A 24249-nucleotide genomic window follows, 5' to 3' on the forward strand; every position below is an offset into this window, starting at 1 on the left:
ATTTTCAATGGCTTGCCTATTGATTTGGCACATATATTATTAGCAAAATAAATTTTGCTTGTGTAGTTTAGACACTAATTGATTATTAATTATTTGATCGCTAATTGATTGCTAATTAATTGGTCATTGGCTAATCATTAATTAATTGGTGATTTCCTGGCCACAGCTTTACCACTTTCAACAGGATACTAGTTTACTTCATTTCGATGGAGTGACTTTATTATCCCCAAATGCAAAGTAAGAAAGAGCAGACAGATAGGTTCCAGGCTCGTCTGGATAGAATCAAGTACAACAGGAAGATACTCCTGAACTACCTCACGGCTTCCTTGGAGGTTTGAATTCTGAGTCTAGTCGTGGCAGCGGTGAGTTTTGAACCAGGAAACCTAGGTGTTTACTCCCACCTGCAGCCTATCAGCAGATTGGGTTCCCAGAGTAGCCCAGCAGTATCAAATCATTTGAAACCTAGAATACTTAACTGTATTATTATTATTAATTATTATTATTATCTTTATTATTATTGCTGCCATTTGAACCTTAAAATTACATCCTGTATCTTCGCATTCATGGCTTAAACATTCAGGGTTTTCCTTCTTTGTGAGTGACCCTGAACAAACTTAGTCACAATGATACCCCTTTTGAGTGTGATCCCCTAAACAGACTCAGAGCAGTTAGGTCACTTGCCCCAGGGTCCTCAGTTAGTAAATTTGCAAACCTAAGCTGCTCTAACTCCAAAGTGAGTATATTTGATGGCATTATCCTGCCTCCCAACAACACAGTGTTTTAAATATTACCGAGGCATGAAATTCGCTGGCCTGGTCTTTGCGGCTGAGGTAGAAACTGAATCATTTAGCTGGTGGAGGCCCCGGCTGACCAGCCAGGGGCTTCTCCTCTGGAGGCTCTATTGCTCCGCACTCCCTGTGATGAACAAATAAACAAAACTGCTTGGTGTGAAGCACTGCAGCAAAGTCAACTAATTGTTTGAGCCTGGGGATAAAACTGGAAAGAAAGTCATGATTTTTAAGCATTTGAGGATTGACAGAGGCCTCAATCAATGATAATCTTATGGTGATCAGGGGCAAGAGGGAGCAGAGAAAAGACAGAGAGCCTGGCCCTGCAGTCTGGGAACAGCTCTAGGATAGACGTTGTCCTGGCAGTTCACAGTCTGGGTAATTGCTGCTGTGTTTGGGTGGAGCGCGGTGATCTGTGGCTCACGTCGTGTGCCGGGATCATATGGGTTCTCCGTCATTTCAGGGATGCTACGTGACTACTGCTGAGGATACGTATGTATATTTTCATGTAACAGGTGACCCTCGGGATGGGAAAACTTATTGTAAAACTAAATTCCCTAACTCACATATTTCTATATTGCATTACAGTAAAAGGAAGAAGATCAACTCTAGGAGTGGCTCTTCTAGGCGCCGATCATTACAATCCTGATGGGAAAACTACCTGGTAAAGGTGTGGAAATCAGACTGCACATCAAAAAGCATGCGTCGCTTTTTAGTGAATAAAAGCAAAAAACCACCATAGACATTCTCTTCCTCCTGAGACATTTTCCCAGGTTCTGTTTTAACTACCCAGGTCCCAAATCAGCCCTCACTGCTGAGAACACTGTTGTTCTGTTTAACTAGGAAAGACAGAGAGAGAATGTAGAAGGCTACAGTGCTTTAAAGACAATTTCTGAAATGATTTTCCCTCCTGCTGACCCAACTCTCTACTTCCCTTGTTGAAAGAAACTGCACTGGACATGAGATTCTTAGTTTGCCAGCTTATGTGTACTGTTGCTCTGTTTTGTTTTGTTTTGAACTGTGGGCCATAAAATTAGGTGATGGTACATTTGCCTTCCTTGGTCTTCTTTTCCTTGTTTTTTGATTTTAGCAGCATCTGCAACAGGGCCCTCCATTTACTCAGAGCCCGTTTATTTTCTCATTGAATAAATAAAATCCTGAGCACCTACTGTAAGGCAAGCTTTGCTTTCAATTCAGGGGAGACACATCCAAAAAAGAGAAAATGAAATCCTGCTCTTGTGGAGCTTACGCTCTGTACATACCAGTGGTTCTTCACAGGAGCAGGCTTTGCCCTCTCCTTCCACCCCCCATCACTCCCCCGTGACGTTGGGCAAAGTCTGGGGACATTTGGGACATCTTTGTTATGATAGAGGGAGAGGTGCTACCAGCACTTGGTGAACAGAAGCCAGGGGTAATGTTGAATATTTTGTGCTGCACAAAGAGTTATTAGGTCCAAAACGTCAATTTTGCCAAGGTTGGGAAATCCTAATCTATACGTCTAATGTGCTAGGAATGGGATGTCAGATGGGTGTGTTTACATAACACGGGGATTCCCATAATTAAACATGCAACTGTTCTGGACTTTGGGATGTGAGATGGTAGGGGCTCTGAAGTGGACAATTTAGAACTACAGCCCGAATGTGTCAGTCAGGCTGCTTCAGCGGCAAGCAACAAGACACATCCAACTCAAATTAGCTCCAAAAAAAAAAAATTGTATTTACTTGCAAAGCTGGAAAAGATGCTGCATAGCTTCCAGAAGTGAAGGGGGGACCACGTCAGCAAAAGCCACAGTGGCCGAAACCAGGGATTCTCTGCCTACAGGACTCTTCCATGCTCCTTTTGCTTCCCTCTTTTTGCTTCTTCTCTGATTGTTCACTGGTGCCTCTTGTGCTACAGCTATTGCAGAAAGGAGACTCAGTGGAGACTAAGCTCTAGAAGCCCCGGCCTAGAAACCCTAGATGAAAAAATGACTTTTTAGGCATGGCATCCCAAACAATTTGCTTGGCCTTGTTCTGGTCATGCGCCTATTCCAGGGACCAGTCCCTGTGCCTGGAGGATGAGGTGCTTGGATGGGTCACGTCATTCTTTAAGGCTGGGCAGTAGAGAGTTGGGGAGGGAACCTGGAGTATTATGATCACAATTCATTACACCACAATGAATGAGCACAAGGTAGCTCTGCAAAGGGAAAAATGAGGGTAGAGAAAAAAAAATATGTCTACCTAAGCACACTACAACAGAGGATGTAAAGCTGTAGCCATGCTTTAAGGTAGTAATTTCAAGCCATTTCAGCACTGAGAGCCTTTATATTTACTCTCTTCTCTTCCATGACCTTTTGCCATCGAAAGTATTTGAGACGATATCGGTATATTTATTATATTACAATGGAGTCTTTCTTTTAAAGTATATTTTGAGCATTACACAGAAACTTTTGAGATAACAAGAGACACCTGGGTTACCAACAGTGAAATCCCCCCACTGATCAACACATATTAATTGGACACCTTCTACGTGGAAAGCTTTGTCCTGGACACAAGAGAGAACACGGCAAAGAAGAAAACACAGCACCTGCCTTGGAGCTTGTATTCCAATTGGGACATAAGGAGATATAAGGCAGAGGCACCTGAGAGTTTTCATAATGATATTAGGTGGCCTGAATCCTAGCATCTTGCCTCAAAAGGCAAGCATCACCTGAGTTTTATTTATTAGGCCAGAGAGAAAACAGCCCCTGCCTTTGAATCTTCTCCTGGTTTTTACTTGTCTCTGCTTGACTTGTTGTGTTTCCTTCCGAGTCTCTCACACCTGCCAGAAACCCTAGGGTCTGGTGGATCTCTCCGCTCTGGTCCCTTCTGATGAATAATAACAACCAAGAGCCACATGTTATTGGGGCACTGTGAGATATTTGCAACCGCATCACACTAACTCTTTTGAACTATATTGTGAGGTCGGTGTTTATGCCCATTTGGCAGAGTTGGGAGAAGGTGCTCATCTATTCTGGGCTTCTGCCCCCAGGCTCAGGACAATTCCTGGGAAGTGACTTCTATATACCTTACAGTAGTCCAGGGAGGTGGTGATGCTGTCCACACCATGGTCCCCAATCTTGGCAGTGGAAAGAATTGGAGAAGAGCCTACTTGTGTCAGGTACTGTTCTAGACTCTTCCACACACTCTCATCTAATCCTCCAAGGCCCCAGGAGGGAATCATCTTATATCTTCCTACTTGGTGTGAAAACTATTATTCAGAACGACTAACTAATGGAAGCAAGGTTACAGTCAGCAGTGAAGTCACTGAGATTGGAACACAGATTTACTTCTGTGCTCCCACAGCCTACATTCTTTCAATTTCATCTTGCCCCCATCACCGTCCTCATTCCCATGCATCCCCCAGAAAATGCTGAGCTATTCAAAATAAGGCATTATAAAAGAGAGTCTTCTCCACTGGACTGGCCTGTGCTGGCACAATGAATTTCTTCTTCTAAGTAAACAGAGAAAGCTATTTGGGCGATGAAGATTGCATCCATCTTGACAGTGCTAGGACTTCCCACTTTTGTAAACCTAATAATTAACTTATGTCAAGCTTCCTAAAAGTGTTCACAGGGTCCTGACACTCTCCACATGTACAGCAACATTATTACTTTTTAAATACGAGACAGTGGTTTCCTCCAACAGAAAATGCATTTGCCCTCAACGTCTAAGGCATTCAGCCACTAAAATCATCACCAAGGAAAAGTGGAGGATGCAGATGGAAAGGTATGGCTTGCAGATCTCTTATTTTTGAGATAAAGGATGACTTCCAAAAAATGACATGAGTAAAGAGCTTGTATAATCTCCATTCGCAGTGATTTTTCTTTGATTGATGTGCCATTAATACTTTAATTGGCAACAGGTGCAGCTGATTGTTGGTTCCTATGCCGAGAAATCTGAAATTGAACATAAGGTTCTGATAAATTAATAAACTCCTCTGCTCCAAACAGTTGTTGCTGTGAACTAACTTTCCATGGAGCACTGCTCCATCAAGCACACTGAATTCTTTATGTTAAAAAGCAAAGTGTTACTTAATGATAAATTAAAATTACACAAAGAGCCACAGAAAGAAACACAATAACATCCCCCTCCCAGGGAAAAGGGAAATTGCTGGAAGGAGCAGAAGAATGTGATTTATGAAATAAATTGGTTCCCTTTTGTAGACCAAAGTGTTTTGTCTCTAGATTCCATATCACATTATTAAAATAATTTTGTGTTATTTAATATAAATGGGGGAAGGGAGAATAAGAGATTTTTGCATAAGGTCCTTTTTCTCCCTGAGGTAAACATTAATATTGAGTAGAAACCTAGGGGAAAAAAATCCTGAAGGTTCTATAAAAGATCTTAAAGTTACGTTTTGTTTTATTTATTAACCCTATATGTGTTGAGGGCATTTATAAGCATTTTGCTGCAAAATTTTGTCTCTGATGAAGACAGAGCTGTAGGCCTTAATTTTCTGTCAGTGAGAAACAGACCATCTATTCACAACCCTGGTCATGATGGGCCATTGTCTCCATTCCCTGAGCTGAACATAGATGACTCAGGATACAGAGGTTGATGGCTATCAGAACTTTAGCCTCCCATTCACCCAAGAATCTCAAAAGTGGTGAGAAATCCTAAGAGAGGATCTAATGTAGGGGAAGGGGAATGGTAGCTTGAATAGGAGAGGGCCATGGACCTCAGAGGATAGACTAGATGGGGGAGAGATTTCTAGTTGTGCCCTTTTTGTTCCCCTAAACGGATCTTTTCTTTCTGTGGCTATTATGGGTCAGAAAGCCAGCTCAAGAAATCTACAGCCATCTTGGGGCACTGGAGCTAAATCAGGTGAGTAATGCCAGGTGAGGGTGGGAAGCCAATATCTTCAAGTACAGGTGAGCTGGCTGGCCCCATAAGCATTTCCATCCCTTCCCTCTTTCCTCCACTATGTAGGGTATGAGATTAAATTTCTAGAAGGAAAAAAACAGGAATGTGTTAAACCCAGAAAAGTCATGTCTAGAGGTTCTTGCATTCCATCATGCGCATCTCAAAAAAGCAAACAAGAAAAGACACACACACGCAAAACAAAACAAAAACACTTCCCCAGAAGAGCATAGGCAAGGATCTAGACTTTCGTCCCTCCTCCCATACTGACAAGACTAAGCAAAAGACAATAAGGGTGAACTCACAGGACAGAAAAATAAGACAACTGAAAAGTGTCAGTAAAACGAACAACAATTGGAATGGCCTACATGAAAGAGACTCAAATAAATGACACAGATGGAATAAGAATTTGAAATAAATACGATAAGTATCCACAGAGAGAAAGAGAGAATGGGTGACTAATGCTTCATAAAGTGGGAGCAAACATTTTTAAATCAGAATTACTGGATATAAAAATATGATAGCTGAATCTAAAAACTGATTGGATTGGTTGAAGAGAAGAATAGATACAGCCTTAATACATGTGGTCTTAGAAAGGATAAAATAAAATAAATCAAAGAAAGGGGCATTGAAGCAAAATTTTCAAAATGTGGAAAACAGGAATCCCAGTAGGAAAAAAAGAGAGAGAAAGAACAAAAATGTAAAGGAGGAAACAAGAAGAAGTAATGACAGAGAATTTCTTAAAATTAAGGAAAGATCTGAAAGTCCAATAAAGTGAGAGTTAAGGGTATCAAAGACCACATCAAAATTCTGAAAGCTTACATAGGGCAAAACCAGGTACAGAGAAGAGGAAGTAAGAGAGTGCTAGAATTCTTGTCATGTCCTGAGGGAAGATATGGCTATTGATAAGCTTTTGATGTAGATGGAAGGAAACTGCAAATAGGGGTATGAATAAGCTAAGGATATTCATTCAGAGAATAAAGATAGAATGTATAATCTTCAGACTAACAAAATAAAATTTAATGTATCTAGTGGAAAATAGGGGGAAAAGACAAAAGGATAAATAATAAACAAAAACATTACATTAAAACTCAGAAATAAATCCTAATATAAAACACACTGAAAGGTTAAGAATAATTTATTGGAATATATTCTAGGCTAACATGAACCCAAAGAAATAAGGCTGACAATTTTAATATGAGACAAGAGAGAATTTAAATCATGAGAGAAAAAAACAGTATTTGCAAGAAAGAAGTAATATCAAGAAGGTATAATTGTTATGAATATATACCCACTTAACAATTTAGCCTGAAAATGTATACAGTAATAGCCACAACAGGGCTACAGAAAATAGGTAGCTAAATCAGCAATAGTACTTGAAGGTATTTAACTCATCTCTTTCAGAATCTGATAGATCAAGGTAGGAAAAAAAAATTAAGCAATGATGTGAAAGATGTGAATAATATCCTTAATAAGCTTGATGTATTATCAATATATATGCAAGCAGTTATTATGAGATATAAACTCAGTGGAGATTAGCATGAAGTGGTTTTACCATTTCCAAGAACTTCTTTCCACCTTATATTGTCAAATCTTCCTTTAGCATTCTTTAATGACAATTGGGACAAATGCCTAATTCTCTGGTCACTGTTGGTTATTAAAAGTTCAACCTAGTTAAGACTTCAGACTCAATTTCCATATAAATCTCTCTTCCTCTCCTCTTCTAATGCTGACAGAACACAGGGATGTGCAACAGGGAGAGGCCTGGTCTCCTCTGTACTATGTGTTTCTCCGCCCTGGGGAACAGGGGGGAAAGTCCAGTCTGGTGATGATTCTGCCTTTTCCTTAACTCTTCCGGTATCCGAAATAAGAAATCTTTCCTAACTAGTCAGTTATTGGTGTTTGGGTGGTTCCCTGGTCTCTCTGGTTCAAACTTGTCATGTTGGCTCTTATTGCTTCAAGGAGTCAGGAGTCTACAGCCCTGCTCCACCCAAAGAGAGGAAGAGCTTCTCAACAGAAGCGGTGCTTCCTGCAAGACTGAATATCTGGGCACCAAATGAGGATGAAGTAGTAAGGGATTCACCTTAGGCAGAGAACTTAAGGAGGCACCCAAAAACTCAGTAATCAAAGTAAATAGTATTTTAATGTAACATTTCAAAAAATTAAGACACATGAAATCTATGATGAACCAAATCTCAAAATTTTCGACAAAGAGAGAACGAATATTGCTGATTCTTTCTTTTGCCTTTGGTTCAAATATGGCATTGGACAGTCTTGGTTTTGACTGCCCATTTCCCTCCCCTCTCTCCTTTTACATGGCCAGGAAAAATGTTTGAATGGTAGCTGATGATTGCAGTGTCAGGTCTCTTTCTTCAGAGTAAGCCCTGAGGAAGATGTATGGCTTCTTGTAACAATGATGGGTCCTTTTAAAAAGTAGGAAACTTACTGCTTCATGGTTAACAGCAGATGGCCCTATCTCTTGACCTATTCAAGGGCATTACCAGAAGCCCGGCAAGAGTTTCAAAGAGAGAGAAACTAAAGAGTACCTCCAACTAGTACAGGATACATATTATGGTCTAAGAATACATTATATTTTTAAAAATTCCATATTCTAGATTCTAAAGCATCAACAAATTGTAATATTGCCAATATTCAGCTGTATCTGACCTACAAAAATGGCAAATTTTTAAAGATTTGTTTCTTTATTTATTTGAAAGAAAGATAGGATGAGGGAGGAGCAAAGAGAAAAAGAGAGAGAGAATCCCAAGCAAGACTCCCTGCTGAGCATGGAGCCCTAAGCAGGGCTTGATCCCACAACCCTGAGATCATGACTTGAGCAGAAACCAAGGGTTGGGTGACTGAGCCACCCAAGTGCCCCAAAATGGCAGTTTTATTTGGCCTGAACTAATATATCTCAAAAACTATCATCTGACCATAACACTATAATTAAATCTCAAAACAAAAGAACCTGAAAAATATTTCTGAAATTTTTAATGTAATTACTAAATAGGAAAATTTTTGCCTTCAGCAAGCTTGATTTGGTCTAAACTCTTCTCCATTTAAATCTACTATAAAATCTGTATAAGAAACATTAACAAAAATAATATAAATATTGGAGAGCAATCAACACAGGCAAAACTTGAGAGACTCTAAATACCTTGAGGGAAGGGAAGCACTCTGAGATCCACATTACCTAGCTTTTCCTCATGGGCGTTTGCAAATTTTTAGCAAGAAGGATTAGGATCCCAGCAGAAAGTGAGAGTTCCAATGGTCTGAGAAGACAGATCTTGGAGTTTAGGAGAGCTGAAGAAACTGGAAGCTGAGGAATAAAATCCTAAAAGAAGAAAATCAGGGGGAATTCAGCCTAAAAATCTCTATTAAAACTCCACTTAACATTTGGCCAATTTCTAAGCTGCACACAGGGCATGACTTCAAAAAACTAAAAGGAACAGCAGCTAGAAGGCCAAAAGACTGAGCAGAGATTTTAGAAGCCTAGTTTTCTGGGGAGACAGGAAGGAACTCAAACCTGCCAACATGTAGACATTCCAGTCTCTCGGTTGAGACATAGAAAAGTCTGCGTCCTAGGAGTAAAGACAAAATAAAATAGAATAGCCCTAAGATCAATCTTTGATAAAATTAAGGTGATCTACATGTACTCTTTGTTGTTCAAAAAAGATATTAGAAGGAAGATAACACATCTAGATTCTCTATAATATTTATGTAATTAATATACAATGTCCAGAAAACTAGCCAAAAAGTATAAGATACGTGAAAAAAGAAGAAGAAGAAAGAAGAAGAAGAAGAAGAAGAAGAAGAAGAAGAAGAAGAAGAAGAAGAAGAAGAAAGGAGGAGGGGGAGGAAGAGGAGGAGGAGGAGGAGGAGAGGAGAAGGAGAAGAGGAATCAGTTGAGAAAAAGGGAAGCAGAAACAGACCTACAGATGCTCAGATACTAGAATTATTAGACAGGGGTATTAAGGTAACTGTGTTCAAGAAAACAGAGGAAAGTATGGAAGATCTGAACAGAAACATGTAATCTATATGAAAAAGTCAAATGGGTTTATAAAACCAAAAAATACAATATCTGAAATGAAGAATTTAATAGATGTGTTTAATAGCAGATTAGACAGAGTGGAAGACATAGCTTATAAACTAGAATACAAGTAAGTTTAAAGTACCCAAATCAGAGTACAGGAAGAAAAAATATAAAAGTTAGGAAGAAGAGTAAAAGAGAGTTGGGACACAGTGAAAATGGCTAATGTGTAAATGGAGTCCTACAAAGGAAGGAGTTGGAACATAAAACAGAAACAATGTTTGAAGAAATAATACTTGAGACTTTCCAAAATGGAAAGGCATCAAACCACAGATTTATTAAGCTTTAAAAAGCCCAAGCAGGATAAATATAAAGAAGATTACATAGCAGCAACAACATAGTAAAACATGCTAAAATCAAAGACAAAGAGAAAATCTTAAAAGTAGGTGGGGGGCAGGGAGGGAGCAGGTAAAAAGACACATTGCCAGGGCACCTGTGTGGCTCAGTCAGTTAAGCATCTGACTCTTGATTTTGGTTCAGGTTATGATCTCAGGCTTGTGAGATCAAGGCCCTCATCAGGCTCCGTGCTCAGCAAGGAGTCTGCTTGAGATTCTGTCTCTTTCTCTCACTTTGCCCCTTCCCCCACACCCGTGTTCTCTCTTTATCTCTCTCTAAAATAAATAAAAAATAAATAAAATCTTTAAAAAAAGAGACATTACCTTTAAAGGAGCAATAATAATTCTTGGAGTTGATTTAACAAGAAAAACAATGGTTGTCAGAGAACAAGAAAAGACATATTTAAAATAATGAAAGAAAGTTACTATAAATCTATAATTTTATAGCCAGTCAAAATATTCCTCAAAAATTAAGATGGTGTAATCCTCCCTTATGCTTATGAGGACATATCAAAAGGACACAGAAACCAGCTTGAAGGGGCTCCTACTAGCCAAATCTAGGATGAGCAAAACATCAAAATATATGACACTAAGGGATTATACCTCACTGAATAAAATAAGAATTCATGAAAGTATCCTGTTAGTAAATATATTACTGAATTAAAGTAGAATGTCAACTAAAAAATCTAATGGGAATAATGGAGAGAGAAAATCGCCATTTTGTAACCATATAGCAATAATTGATTCAGACAAGAATCATTAATGGATAATAAAACTACCTGGTGAAAATTTGATGAAGAAATAGGATATTTAGATGACCTCAAAATGTCTTCCCACAAATTACTTATTAATTACAAAGAGTCATCATAGACCTTCTAATGTGATGCACTGAGAAAGTAGAGTACATTACTTATGTATAATTTCTGCCAAATATATACAATCTGACTTGAAACATAAGAAAGCTCAAACTGTGGGGCAGCTGGATGGCTCATGGTTTCAGCTCTGGTTAATATCTCAGGATGGTGGGATCCAGCCTTGTTGGGCTCCATGCTGAGCATGGAGTCTGCTTCTCTCCCTCTCCCTCAGTCCTTCCCCCAATCATGCATTCTCTCACTGTCTCTCTCTCTCTCTAAAATAAATAATCAAAAGAAGGAAAGAAAGAAAAAGAAAGAAAGAAAGAACGAAGAAAGAAAGAAAGAAAGAAAGAAAGAAAGAAAGAAAGAAGAAAGAAAGAAAGAAAGAAAAAGAAAAGAAGAAAGAAAAAAAGAGGGAGGGAGGGAAGAAGGAAAGAAATCCAAACTGAGAAACAGCCTGCAAAACATCTGGACCATACTCTTCTAAAATGTCACTGTTATGAAGGATTTATGGGGCTATTGCTACAGGTCAAACTAGAGATGATGAAGACATGAAATAAAGCAATTGTAATGGAGATCTTGGGGAGGAATAAAAATTGTGGAATATATACTGCTTAGATGTGGCTGGAAAAGAAGAAGTCTAAGCTTTTCAGTTGGGGTATTTATCAAAAATGAGATTTAGAAGAGCACGTCGTTGCATGACAAGGTGAGGTGTATTCTGTTTTAGAAGTAGACTTGCATTCTGGTGCACATGAACCATGCCAGTAGAGATGTCTGGTCAGTAATTGGGTTGAAGGTGAGATCAGGTCTAGGCCCAGTTAGATCATGAAGACAGCTGCTTATAAGGAGAGGTCAAAGACCATATGATCAGGTACGAGCACCCAGGTGAGCATAAAAAATAAGAAAAGAAAAAAGATGACCCAAAGGACTAAGCAAAGAAGAAGGAGGGATAAAATAAAATAAAATAAAAATAAAATAAAAATAAAAATAAAATAAAATATCAGAGAGTTTAGAAGAGAACAGGAAGGGTTTGGTGCCCAGGAAACCAAGAAATGTGCATACATCAGCATATAGAGATGTCTAACTCAGAATCCCTGCCTTTGCAAAGTTCAAAGTGTGTCAGAGGGAAAAGTAAAAACAACACAAAACATTTAAAACCTTAAGCATCGATCTACACAGCACTCAACGGAAGAAATTACAGATGCTGTGCAATGGGAGCACAGAGGAAAAGTTTCATCCTAAGGCATTAGAGAACATGTCCCCAGGACCTCATGGAGTGTCTCTGGGTGTCCTAGGATGAGTAGTTAGTGGGCGGGGTGGCCGTTACTAAGCCCAGGACAACGACTGGTGTGCTTGAGTGAACTAAGCATCCACTCTCACAGAGTCACGAGAACTGATGAACAGGGGTCTGTTTACATCACGCAGCCTATATGCTACCTTTTGCATTCAGTCACTCCTTTTATTAAAAAAAACTAAGAGAATCTTTCATTTTCTCAGTCCCTTTTTCATGTTTGGTCTTTTTATTATCACATTTTTTAAAAGATTTTATTTTATTTTATTTTATTCTTTTTAATAATAAATTTATTTTTTATTGGTGTTCCATTTGCCAATGTACAGAATAACACCCAGTGCTCATCCTGTCAAGTGCCCCCCTCAGTGCCCGTCACCCATTTACCCCCACCCCTCGCCCCCCTTCCCTTCCACCATCCCTAGTTCGTTTCCCAGAGTTAGGAGTCTTTATGTTCTGTCTCCCTTTCTGTATTATCACATTTTTTGCTTGGAAGCTATGAAGGAGAAGATATTTCAAGTAGGGGAATTCCGAACCGGGTCAAGTCATGGAAACTTTGAGAAACTTGGTTGGAAATGCAGAGTTTAGTGGGAGTAGTAGCAAGTGATAAAATTGGAAAGAAAGGCAAGAATCCAATCAGGCATACAATTGGCCCTTGGAATGGAATGGTGAAGGAGACAGAAATCAGAGACTAAGTATGCAGATAGTGTTTAACGCCGGCCAAGTACTGCTCTAAATGTTCTACACACATGAACTCATGTATCCTACATATGAGATAGCTTCCATCATTAGCCTCATTTTACAGATGAGGAAACTGAGGCACAGAGAGATTAAGCAACCTGCCCACACACTCAGTACATGCTGAACCTGGGACTTGAACGCAGGCAGGACAGCTCCAGAGTCTATCCACGCCTTTACCACACCCTAGAACAGAAATCAGACTTACACATGACAATAGTGTAAGTGCAGTGAAAGGAGAGGGAGAACCATCTCCTGGATGAGGAAGCCTCAAACAAAATGAGGATAAATCATCTTCCCATGATCATACCTCACCCATAGTTGAGCAGAGTTCTAAATTTGGATCTCCAAACTCCCAGGCCAGTTCTGAACAACTTCCTCTTCCTGACTGTTGCAGCCTTTTCAAGGCATTTCAATCCAAAGTCGAGAAATCACCAGTAGTGCCTTTACTGTGGGAGAGAGAGTGCTCTGGATGGAAAGGCAAGCACTTCCGGTCTTGCTCTGCTCACTAACAACTGTACGACCCCAGGTGGGTGTTTGGAACACGGTGCCTTGGTCTCCCTCTGTAAAATGAAGAGCGTGGCGCTAGATCATTGCTATGGCATTGGCACCTCTCACATTTTGTGACTTTGGTGTCAGAGTAGCCTTTTAGTGGGGCTGTGGATACTTCCCAGTTACCTGGAAACTTCAAGACTTTGCTTAGAAGCCACAAAATTACACTGCCTAAAAGAATAACGTACTCTAAATGTCTGTTATGCTCAAAAAATAGTTACCTTTGAAGAGATAAGGCTATGTATCTGTAAATAGTGAAACCAGCCCTGTTCAAATGAGGATAGCTATAGCAGAACACTTCAAACCATCAAAAATATTTGTTCTGACTGGAGCTAAGTAGAACAAATACCTATCAGTATATGACTATGCCTAGCACCATGCCTGGCCATAGAAGATACTCAAATGATAGTCATTATTTCTCATCTTTGCCATCCATCAGCTTCTAGTCTCCGTACGTATCTCCTGGTAGATGGGTTTTAATAAATTTGTTTTCCTATTTATTTATTGTTTATGACTTTGGGTGATTTTATAATTATGAGTTGTTCGCTTTCAAAGTATACCAGGGCCTTGGATTATTTTTTTCATACTTTTATATGCTTCCTCACTTTTGGAAAAAGACATTTTGCCTAAAATCAACAGGCATACCCATCTGCAAATGGGCACATTTCTGAGCATTTGTTGGGCAAATTAGCATTGATTTGATTGAAGACACCAGGTTCAAAGACTTTGGCCTTTGGGAAAGTAAAAATGTTTGGGATAAAAATAGAAACCGCTTCACAGGACTGATTGGTATGTCTTTAGACATCTAACACTCTTAGACATCAAATGCATCATCATTGTGACATTGGTGAATATAAATGGGCTGGCAAAATCTTTTAGATGAGGAAAAATTGAGATTTGATTGATCAACTCTCTCTGTAATATAGATGGACTCAAACCTAAATGTAAATTCACACGTCCTGGAAAGGTACAAAGGGATTCTCAGAACACAGTAATATCATCAACTAAACAGCATTTATTAAGCACTAGCTTGATGCCAGTGATAGGCCAAGCATTTTCTATGTATACTCTTTAACGTTAATTCTTACAACAACCCTATGATAATCCTCATTTTACAAACAATGAAACTGAGATTCAGGGGAGTTAGGTAACATCCAAAGAGTCAGTGGTGAAAGACAGTCGACCTCAAGAGTGACTACCATTTGAAAGACTTGAATGAAGGGTGTCTTAACACCCCTCATTGGGGTGGCTGCTGTAGCAAAATACCACGAGCTCGATGACTTAAAACAGCAGAATCAATTCTCTCACTCTTCTGGAGGCTGGACATCCAACATCAATCTATCTCAATGGGCTGAAAGCAAGGTGTTCATGGAGCTCTGCTGTCTCCGAAGGCTCTGGTGGAGAATTCACTCTTTGCCTCTTGCAGCTTCTGGTGGCCGCTGGCATGCCTGGGTTTGTGGCTGCATAGCTTCAATTTCCAAGGCCAGTATCTTCAAATTTCTCTCTTCTCTGCCTTCACACTGCCATGTTCTCTTTTGTGTGTGTTACATCTCTCTCTGCTTCCATCTTAAAAAGATACCGTGATTGCATTTAGGAAGCACCAGGACAATCCAGGATAATTTCCCCATTTCAAGATCCTGAATTTCATCACATTGTTTACCATATAAGACGCTATTCACCGGATCTAGGGGTGAAGACCTGCTATCTTTGGGGGCCATTGTTCAGCCTACTATACAAGGAAATGACAATTTCCTCCATGTGAGACTTCCAGATGTACCTGTCACTCTCTCCTGGCCTTCATAATGTTTAATAACAGTAGTATAGGTTCACAATCCCTTGTCTACAGTTCTGAAATCCTAAAAGCTCCCAAAACTGATATTCTTCTTTCATAAATGGGGTACAATTTCAGTGGCAGTGAAAGCTGATGCAAATTGTCATGAGACTCTTCATGATCTTTATCTCTGTAGCATGCATTCTTGCATCCAAGATGGGAATATTAATTTCTTGTGTTACTAGGTGTACTACTAGGGATGGTATGTAATTTACATTATCATTAGTCTAAAATCTGAGTAGATCTGAACTCAGAAATACATTTGACCCTAAGAGTTTTAGATAAGGGTTTATAATAAACCCTTATCTAAACTGTAGTAAATTGTAGTAAAATGGGAGCTAGAAATAATGCCGAAGGATTTAGGAAGTGAAGGAAACTGTAAGACAATTGAGAATTTCTTCAGGACCCTAGAGGACAGCAGGAGCCTTCAGGGAGTTGTGAAGTCAACACACTTAGGAATTCCTATGAGGTGGTTAAAAAATGATTTCTAGGCAGATAATAAGAGTTGCAGATAAGTGTAGGACTAATGGGGGTAAAAAAAAGACAAGGTATTCAGAGTAACCCTTTCATCTCCTTATCTCCAGGAAGCTCTGTACTCAAATCGTTTGGATTTTTCAGGCTCTCCCGAATACCAGGGTTGGAGCTCCAGTCCTGACTCATAGGCAATATCTCCTGCTGGGACCATGAGAGAGGGTGCCCACAGCAGGGTAGTAGCTGCTCCACCTGGTTTATGCCCTGAAACACCGAAGAGCCACTACTGCAGGCTCTGTACAAAGCCCATCAGGGACAGGCTTCCCCTTGTCTACTTGAAGAGCTTCTTCCAAGCTCATATTCAGATCGTGGGTGTTAGGGCCAGGAGAATCTCAGGTTTTAATCACCTTATGTACTTATCTTTTCTCTATTGCCACAACTACCACCACCACCACCATGATTACCATTTTTCCCTCTCGAATATTATCCACCCTCCTTTACACTTTGCAAAATAGGCCCCAGTATATCCAGTTCCTTCATTCCTTCCAACACACACACACACACACACACACACACACACACATTTAGGAAAGGAGATGCCTTCAGCACTTTTGAGAGGGTGGTCTCTTTATATATGTTTACACAAACACCCTCACTCATCCTTACGTCCTTCGGAAGGATCTAACTACAGACCTTTAATGGCCATTACAGAAATAAAAACCTCACTTTTAATTTCTAGTTAGCATCCTAATATACTCTTCTGAAGTCAGCCATTTTGAACGTGCATAACCTTGGTCAAGGGGAATGTAGATGGCTGGAAAGGGTAAGCCCTTCATGTCATTGAGAAAAGAATTACTGAAAAAATATGAACAACTCTGTAAAGATGCACAATGTCTAGTAGCCTCATTTCCCTTTGGAAAAGATAATATATTGTTGATGGAGATATTCAGAAAAAAAATTATACTATCTTGGTGATTCACTCAAGTTTGTCATAAACATTCTTCTCCTTCTATTTCTGTTTATCATCAATATAAATGACATCCCTTCATTGTCTGCCATTTTAGGTTGGCCTGGAAATTTTTTACTGGTATTAAAAAGGAATGAGAGATTTTACAAAAACAAAATCTTCAAAGACATAAAGTATACTTTTATAAAGCCAAAATGTGGAAATACAATTATAATCATTTTAATGGAAATATTTGTGGTGCATTGCCCTGCTTTCATAAGGAAGGAATAGGTAGTGCTTGACTTCTGGCAATTTGATGTGCAGCAATAATGAATGAAGTGAAACTTGCTCGCTACACCCATGTGATCAGCTATTAACAGAGAGAACAGGACAGTAGCAAGCATCTGTCCCCAACTGATTCTGGTAGCAACCTACCAGACTCCACAAGAGTTCCCTGCCCCTTAGCCTTAGTTTCGCTGTCTGCTTCACTTTATGCATGCACAGGTCTCTTCCAAACATCTCCACCAGAAAGCAGCAGAACTAGCCCCACAGAGGAAGATGGTGGAGCTCTAAACAGTAAGACATGGTGGATAATGTTGAGACCAAGTTTTTAGGCATGCGAAAACATAACTAAAAACAAATTTTCTAAAAATATTTTGAGTGATTATACCAATATTCAAATAAATGCGGAGCATCCCAAAGGAAATAGGGACAGCTCATTAGAAGAAATAGCTCTTCTTTTTTTTTTTAAGATTTTATTTATTAATTCATGAGAGACAGAGAGGCAGAGATATAGACAGAGGGAGAAGTAGGCTCCTCGCAGGAAGCCTGATGTGGGACTCAATTCCCAGGCCAGGATCATGCCCTGAGCCAAAGGCAGATGCTCAACCACTGAGCCACCCAGGGGTCCCAAGAAATAGCTTCTTGGTAAGAGCACCAGCTTAGGAGTTACAGGGCCTGGGTTCTAGCTCCTCATTCTTTGAGGCTACAATAGGTTAATGGATAGGAAGTGTCTTATAAATTCCAAAAGATAGGGAATGCCTTGGTTCTGGCTCAGGCCCTGATCTCAGGATTCTGAGATCAAGACTTACTCCATGCTAAGCACCAAGTGTGGTTTAGATTCTCTCTTCCTCTCCTTCTCCCTCTGCCTCTCCCACTTGTGCTTTCTCTCTCTCTCTCTCAAATAAATAAATAAATAAATAAATAAATAAATAAATAAATAAATCTTTAAAAAAATAAAATTAAAATTAAATTCCAAAGGACAACACCAAATAAATATTTGCTATTATAAATGAGACATGCTCAATGCTTATCAAAACATTAGATCTCATTTGTTTATAATCCCATAGGACACAATCTCTCTAAAGTTTCAAACTCCTGAAAAGGTCATTGAAAAGGTCAAACTCCTGGCAATTGTTAAGATTCACGGAAATTCACCACAGATTTGGATCAAACTTAATTTCTGTGGAGTTTTCTACTATTTAAGGAAAAGCTTTGAGCTTTTTGAGTAGCAAAATGAGAATCAACATTAAAATGTGGTTTAGGAGTGCCTGGGTGGCTCAGTTGGTTGACCATCTGACTCTTGAGTTTGGCTCAGGTTGTGATGTCGGGGTTGTTGGACTGTGTGCCACATAGGGGTCTGCACTCAGCATGGATTCTGCTTGAGATTCTCTCTCTCTCTCTCTCCCTATCCTTCTGCCCCTCCCCCTGTTCATTCTCTCTCTCTCTCTCTCAAATAAATAAGCAAAAGCTTTATAGATAAATAAATAAATAAATAAATAAATAAATAAATAAATAAATAAATAGTTTATATGTGGTTCAAAGTCAAAATCTGTCTGAAATCTCAATGCAGGAGTAGAGGGTGCTAATCCTGGGAAGATGGCAAATTAAGAAAGCAGAAAGACTTCGTTCTTGGTGGTAATAGGAGAGGCAATATCTTGGCCTCCAATACTTTCTCCAGAAACCATTACAAGGAAGAGAAGAGAACGGAAACATAGACCATCAACTCTTCATAAAGGCATCGAGCAGCCCCAATAACCTCCAAGGTCTTCTCAGAAATGTCTGTGAAAACTTTCCAAAAGATTCCCTCTGATTCTATGATACCAAAATTCCCATCACTTGCCAATGAGAAAGAATGTCAGGAAATAAAATAATAACTTTGTTTAATATTTATGCTATTCCCTCACATTAAATATAATTTATGCAATTGGTTTTTGTATTACCCTGTTTAATTATGTATACTTGAAGAGGCTTTATATTATACATAGTTATCATTTATAATTAATTCAATATGGAGTTTGTGTTCATGCCTATAAAATGTTGGGCACAAGGCCCTGTGTCAAGAGCACATCCTCTTCTCTTTATCATTCCTGCTTCAAGAAAATCAGGCTTAATTTACAACATATTTTCTAGAAATAGCTCATCGTAAATGTAAATATACTTTTTTTGTCCTGAACATAATTTTATATTTCTTTGGTGTATTGGAACCATCACTGTTAGAAAAGTGGAGACAAAATGGTGGGCGGGATGTTACCAGCATGGATTTTTGTAAGTCAAATTATCATAGGTCATTTTCTCATCATATTATTCTCCTAAAAGTCACTGGTAAACTTCAAATCACAAAAACCAAGGTTTTTCTTTTTTCTTTTCATTCTACTTCATATTTCTAAAATAATCTCTGTCTTCTTAAAATGTTCCTTCCCTCTTCTTGCTCTTTGTCTTATGGGTGCCCCTCTGCCTGTTCTTCCTCTCTATGCCAAGTTGACTGTTCTTCCATCACTCTTTCTCTCCTTGTACCATCCTAGGCCTTCCTGGGCCAATTTCTCTTCTTTTTTTTATTTTTTATTTTTTTATTTTTATTTATTTATTTATTTATTTATTTATTTATTTATTTATTTTCAATGTCTCTTCTTATACTACTTGATCTCTTCGAAAAATCCAACCACTCCCATGGCTTCAACTATTTTGTATAAGACGATAGCACCCAAAACTATCTCTCTATCCCTAACTACTTGCTGCATAACACGTATTAGGACACCAGTAGGATTTTTCAACCCAAATATTCCATAGGCTTCACAAATTCAGTTTATCCAAAACATAGATAATTAATTTCTCCCCTCCTGTGAACCACAGTGAACAACTTCATTATCCCTTCCCTCCCCAGAGTCATCAACTTTGAAGTCTTCCTCAACCAAATAAATCCTAATCATTCTATGCTTACAATGCCTTCATAGCAACTTCATTCCACCGCCATTTCCTTTGGTCAGGTTCTTATCTACCAACTGAAAGAAGAGAAGGAACTAACATTTCTAAGTCCTCCCTGGCTATTCTATGCACACTCTCCATTCATTTCTTCAAGAACCATAAAACATTGGTATAGTTTCATTACCATTTTTCTGTTGAAAAACCTGAGTCTCAGGAAAATTCTGATATTAAGTTTACAGTGCTAAAATGGAGCCTAAATTGATGTCTACCTGGAAATCTCAATTCCTTCCCATCTCCCAGCTTGGCACTTTTCCCTCCTGCCAACTGTTCTCCCTGTCACTGTTCTCTCCTCGCCCCAGACCAGATTTTCCAAGCTCTGGTCTCAGGCATTTTCGATGGAGTAGCTCAGTGGCCTGTGGGCCAGGTCTTTATGCCTTCACAGTATTTTGGTGTACTTTTTAAAATTTATAACTTCCCACCTCCCAACAAATAAAATACAGTCAATCTTTTCTTTAAAACATCAGACACGGGATCCCTGGGTGGCGCAGCGGTTTGGCGCCTGCCTTTGGCCCAGGGCGCGATCCTGGAGACCCGGGATCGATTCCCACATCAGGCTCCCGGTGCATGGAGCCTGCTTCTCCTTCTGCCTGTGTCTCTGCCTCTCTCTCTTTCTCTCTGTATGACTATCATAAATAAATAAAATTTAAAAAAAATTTAAAAAAAAAAATAAATAAAAATAAAACATCAGACAGTCCTGGAATGCTAGGTCGTTTCTCGCACAACAATAATCAATTGACTCAACTCAAGTGCTGGCTGCTGCCTTTCAACCTGGCTGTCACTCCATATAAGTTAATTGTACTACTTGTGTCACTCCATAGTTGTTTGAGTTTGCCATCCCTAGTCTATAAGGACAGTAGTCAGTTCTAGCTGCCATAACAAAACACTCTATACTGCATGGCTTAAACAACAGACATTTTTTTTCAAGATTTTATTCATTTATTTGAGAGAGAGAGAACATGAGCAGGGGTAGAGTCAGAGGGAGAAGGAGAAGAAAGCTCCCTGCTCAGCAGGGAGCCCAACATGGGGCTTGATCCCAGGACCCCAGAATCATGACCTGAGCCGAAGGCAGATACTTAACCGACTGAGCCACCCAGGTGTCCCAAACAACAGAAATGTATTTCTCAAAGTTCTGGAGGCTGGCAGTCTGTAATCAAGATGACAGTATGGTCAGGATCTAGTGAGAGCTCTCCTCCTGGCTTACAGATGGCCACCTTCTCTTTGCACTCACATGCCCTTTCCTCTGCACACAGGAACACAGAGAAACTTCTCTCTCTTTCTCTTCCTGTAAGGCCACAACTCCTATTGAATTAGGATCCCACCCTATGAGCTGACTTAACCTTAATTACCTCCTGAAAGCCCTAGCTCCAAATACAGTCACTTTAGGGGTAAGGGCTTTGACTTATGAATTGGTGGGGAGGAGACGCAATTCTATTCATAGCAGTGAGCTTATAATAATTATTGTTGGGTGCCTACTATGGACCAGACACTCATCTATGTACTTTACATGTATTCTCTAATCTAATCTTGACAAGAATTCTATGGCATGGGACCTTTACATCATTATCTCCATTTTTCACAAGTGGAATCAGAGTGAGGTCATGCAACTTCCACAAGTTTCACAGCTAGTAGGTGGCAGAGCTAGAATTTGAACCCAGTCATGTTCCTAACTTCCATTTAATGTTGCTTTTTAGGGATCCCTGGGTGGCACAGCGGTTTAGCGCCTGCCTTTGGCCCAGGGTGCGATCCTGGAGACCCGGGATCAAATCCCACATCGGGCTCCCGGTGCATGGAGCCTGCTTCTCCCTCTGCCTATGTCTCTGCCTCTCTCTCTCTTTCTCTGTGTGACTATCATAAATAAATAAAAATTTAAAAAAGAATGTTAATGTTGCTTTTTAAAATCCACCACACTTTAAAAGTCTAGCTTCCCTTCCACTCTCAGTATTAATTGTCTTGCACAGGTAAATAAAGTGTTAGTCACTTTCTGATTGCTCCTTATGGTTGTCATTTCTTCCCTTAGATTTTCTTTTCCTTCTCTGAGGTTTTCCCTCCCTTGTCCTGTGTGGTTGTGCAAATCCTCATTCACCCTCCAGCTCCCTTCTCAACTTTTATCTCCCCCGTGACCTTTCTGTAACTCCTATAATTTCTTTTTTTATTTTTAAGATTTTATTTATTTGAGAGAGAGAGCAGAGTGAAAGAGAAAGCACCAGGGGTAGGGGGAGGGACAGAAGGAGAGGGGGAGGAAGAAGCAGACATCCCACTGAGCAGAGAGCCCAATGTGGGGTTCCATCCCAGAACCCCAAGATCATGACCTAAGCTGAAGGCAGATGCTTAAGCAACTGAGCCACCCAGGTGCCCCAACTCCTAAAACTTCTAATGCCTCTGAGCCTTCATCTCTCAGTGTTCTCCAAAACTGTTATTCTTTATTTTTGCTATAAATGTCACACAGCCCCATTACATTATAAGGGCTGTGTGTGTGTGTCTGTGAAAGTGGCGCCCGTGTCTTTACATCTTTATCTCCCAATGCTGAAATACACAGTACTTGAAACTTTTTCAATACAGTAAAGTGAATTGAATTATTTTTAAATTTTCCCCCAGTTTTGTTGAAATATAATTTGCATATAATACTGTAGTAGTTTAAGGTGTACCACATAATATATATTGTTATAATGCATAATACAATATACATATTGATATAATACATAGTAATACATTTATCTCTGTATTAAGCAGATGACTCCTGAAATCTCTTGGAGTGTAAAACCCTATAGTTTTACATACATGTGTGAGGCATGTTGAATTTTTAGAACTCTGTTCTGTTGAATTTTTAGAACTCTTTTTATCCAACTCTTTGATTTTTAAGTTTTTCTTTCTCCCCTTTTATAATCAGGGAAATTATTTTTCTATTTGATATGGTTTTAACTTGGGGAAGGGGGTAGCTGGGAGGTAGGCCTAAAAAGAGGTCCCTTTTCTGGGTACTCTATGATAGCCTAGTTGCTTGAAGCTTCTGGCAGTCTTATTTTTCACTTAGGTGTGATATTACCTGTTCTTAACTTTCTCTCATATCACTGCGATGTTCTTTTGTTTTTTGTTTTCTGTTTCTCCTCCACAAAAGAAACAGAAACCAAGAGCTGGCCTGGGGTGGATGCAATCTTTACAGAGCCTGACTTAGACAGCAGTATCATCTTGGCTGAGACAAAGCCTCACACTTGAGCAAACTGAGTCTACTTGTTTCAACTGTATTGGCTTATAAATTAGCTTCTAAAGCCCATGAGGATGAGAGGCCTCATAAATGTAGCACCTTCCTACCCCAGTAACCATTTGACACGTATTTCTCTCAGTAGGTGAATATGAGCATATAATAATGAAAGGACAGATTTCAGAATTTAGGAAGGATCTAGGACAGCAGGAGAAAGGGAGAAAGAAAAGACTCGTAGAATATTTCAGCCATTTGTTTCAACTTGCAGCTCCTCCAAATGTCTCATCAGATAATAACTGATATTGCATAACACTGTATTTTCCAGAGCTCAACCACATGCATTATCTCATTTTATCCTCAGTGTAAGTTTATAAAGTATCATTTTATAACATCCCCATTTTACAACATCTTAGACAGGTTTAAACATATGCCCAAGGTCACAGAGCCAAGATTTGAATCCAGATCCTCCAACCTCAACTCCTAGACTGTTCCCATAAGACTGCAATGTGTCAGATTTAATAAATCAACTGGTTGACATTCCATTGTCAGTAATTCCCCTTGGCCTCCTTCTGGAAGCAGGCCAACAGGAAGAGCAGCAAAAAATTCAGATCATTCCCAAGCTAAAAACCCAGTGTCAGAGGAATCCAGAGCTAACCGCGTGGCAATTAGGGTACAGTGGTGGTGACAACCAGAGAATTTTCCATTACTGTATTACATGCTAACATACTGATATCCCTGTCCCTTTGAGAAGCCACCAATTGGATAATTCCTTTAATCCCATCCTGGTCACTGCACCTGGTGGTCTTGTAGGAGGATTTACACTGCCCATGACCCACACGTGTTCATGGATATGTGTAAAATCCAGTTGGAGCCTAGTATGTGGAAGATGCAATGTTTGCTTACTGGATCAAATGATATCCTGCAAGAAATGTTAGCCTTTTGCATGAGGCAAATTAGTTTCTCAACACTGTGCCTTTTGGCGTGTGCCTTCATCTCTATCAGCTTTCACCGTATTG

Source organism: Vulpes vulpes, chromosome 3, assembly GCF_048418805.1.
Source record: "Vulpes vulpes isolate BD-2025 chromosome 3, VulVul3, whole genome shotgun sequence".
NCBI classification, from domain to species: Eukaryota; Metazoa; Chordata; class Mammalia; order Carnivora; family Canidae; genus Vulpes; species Vulpes vulpes.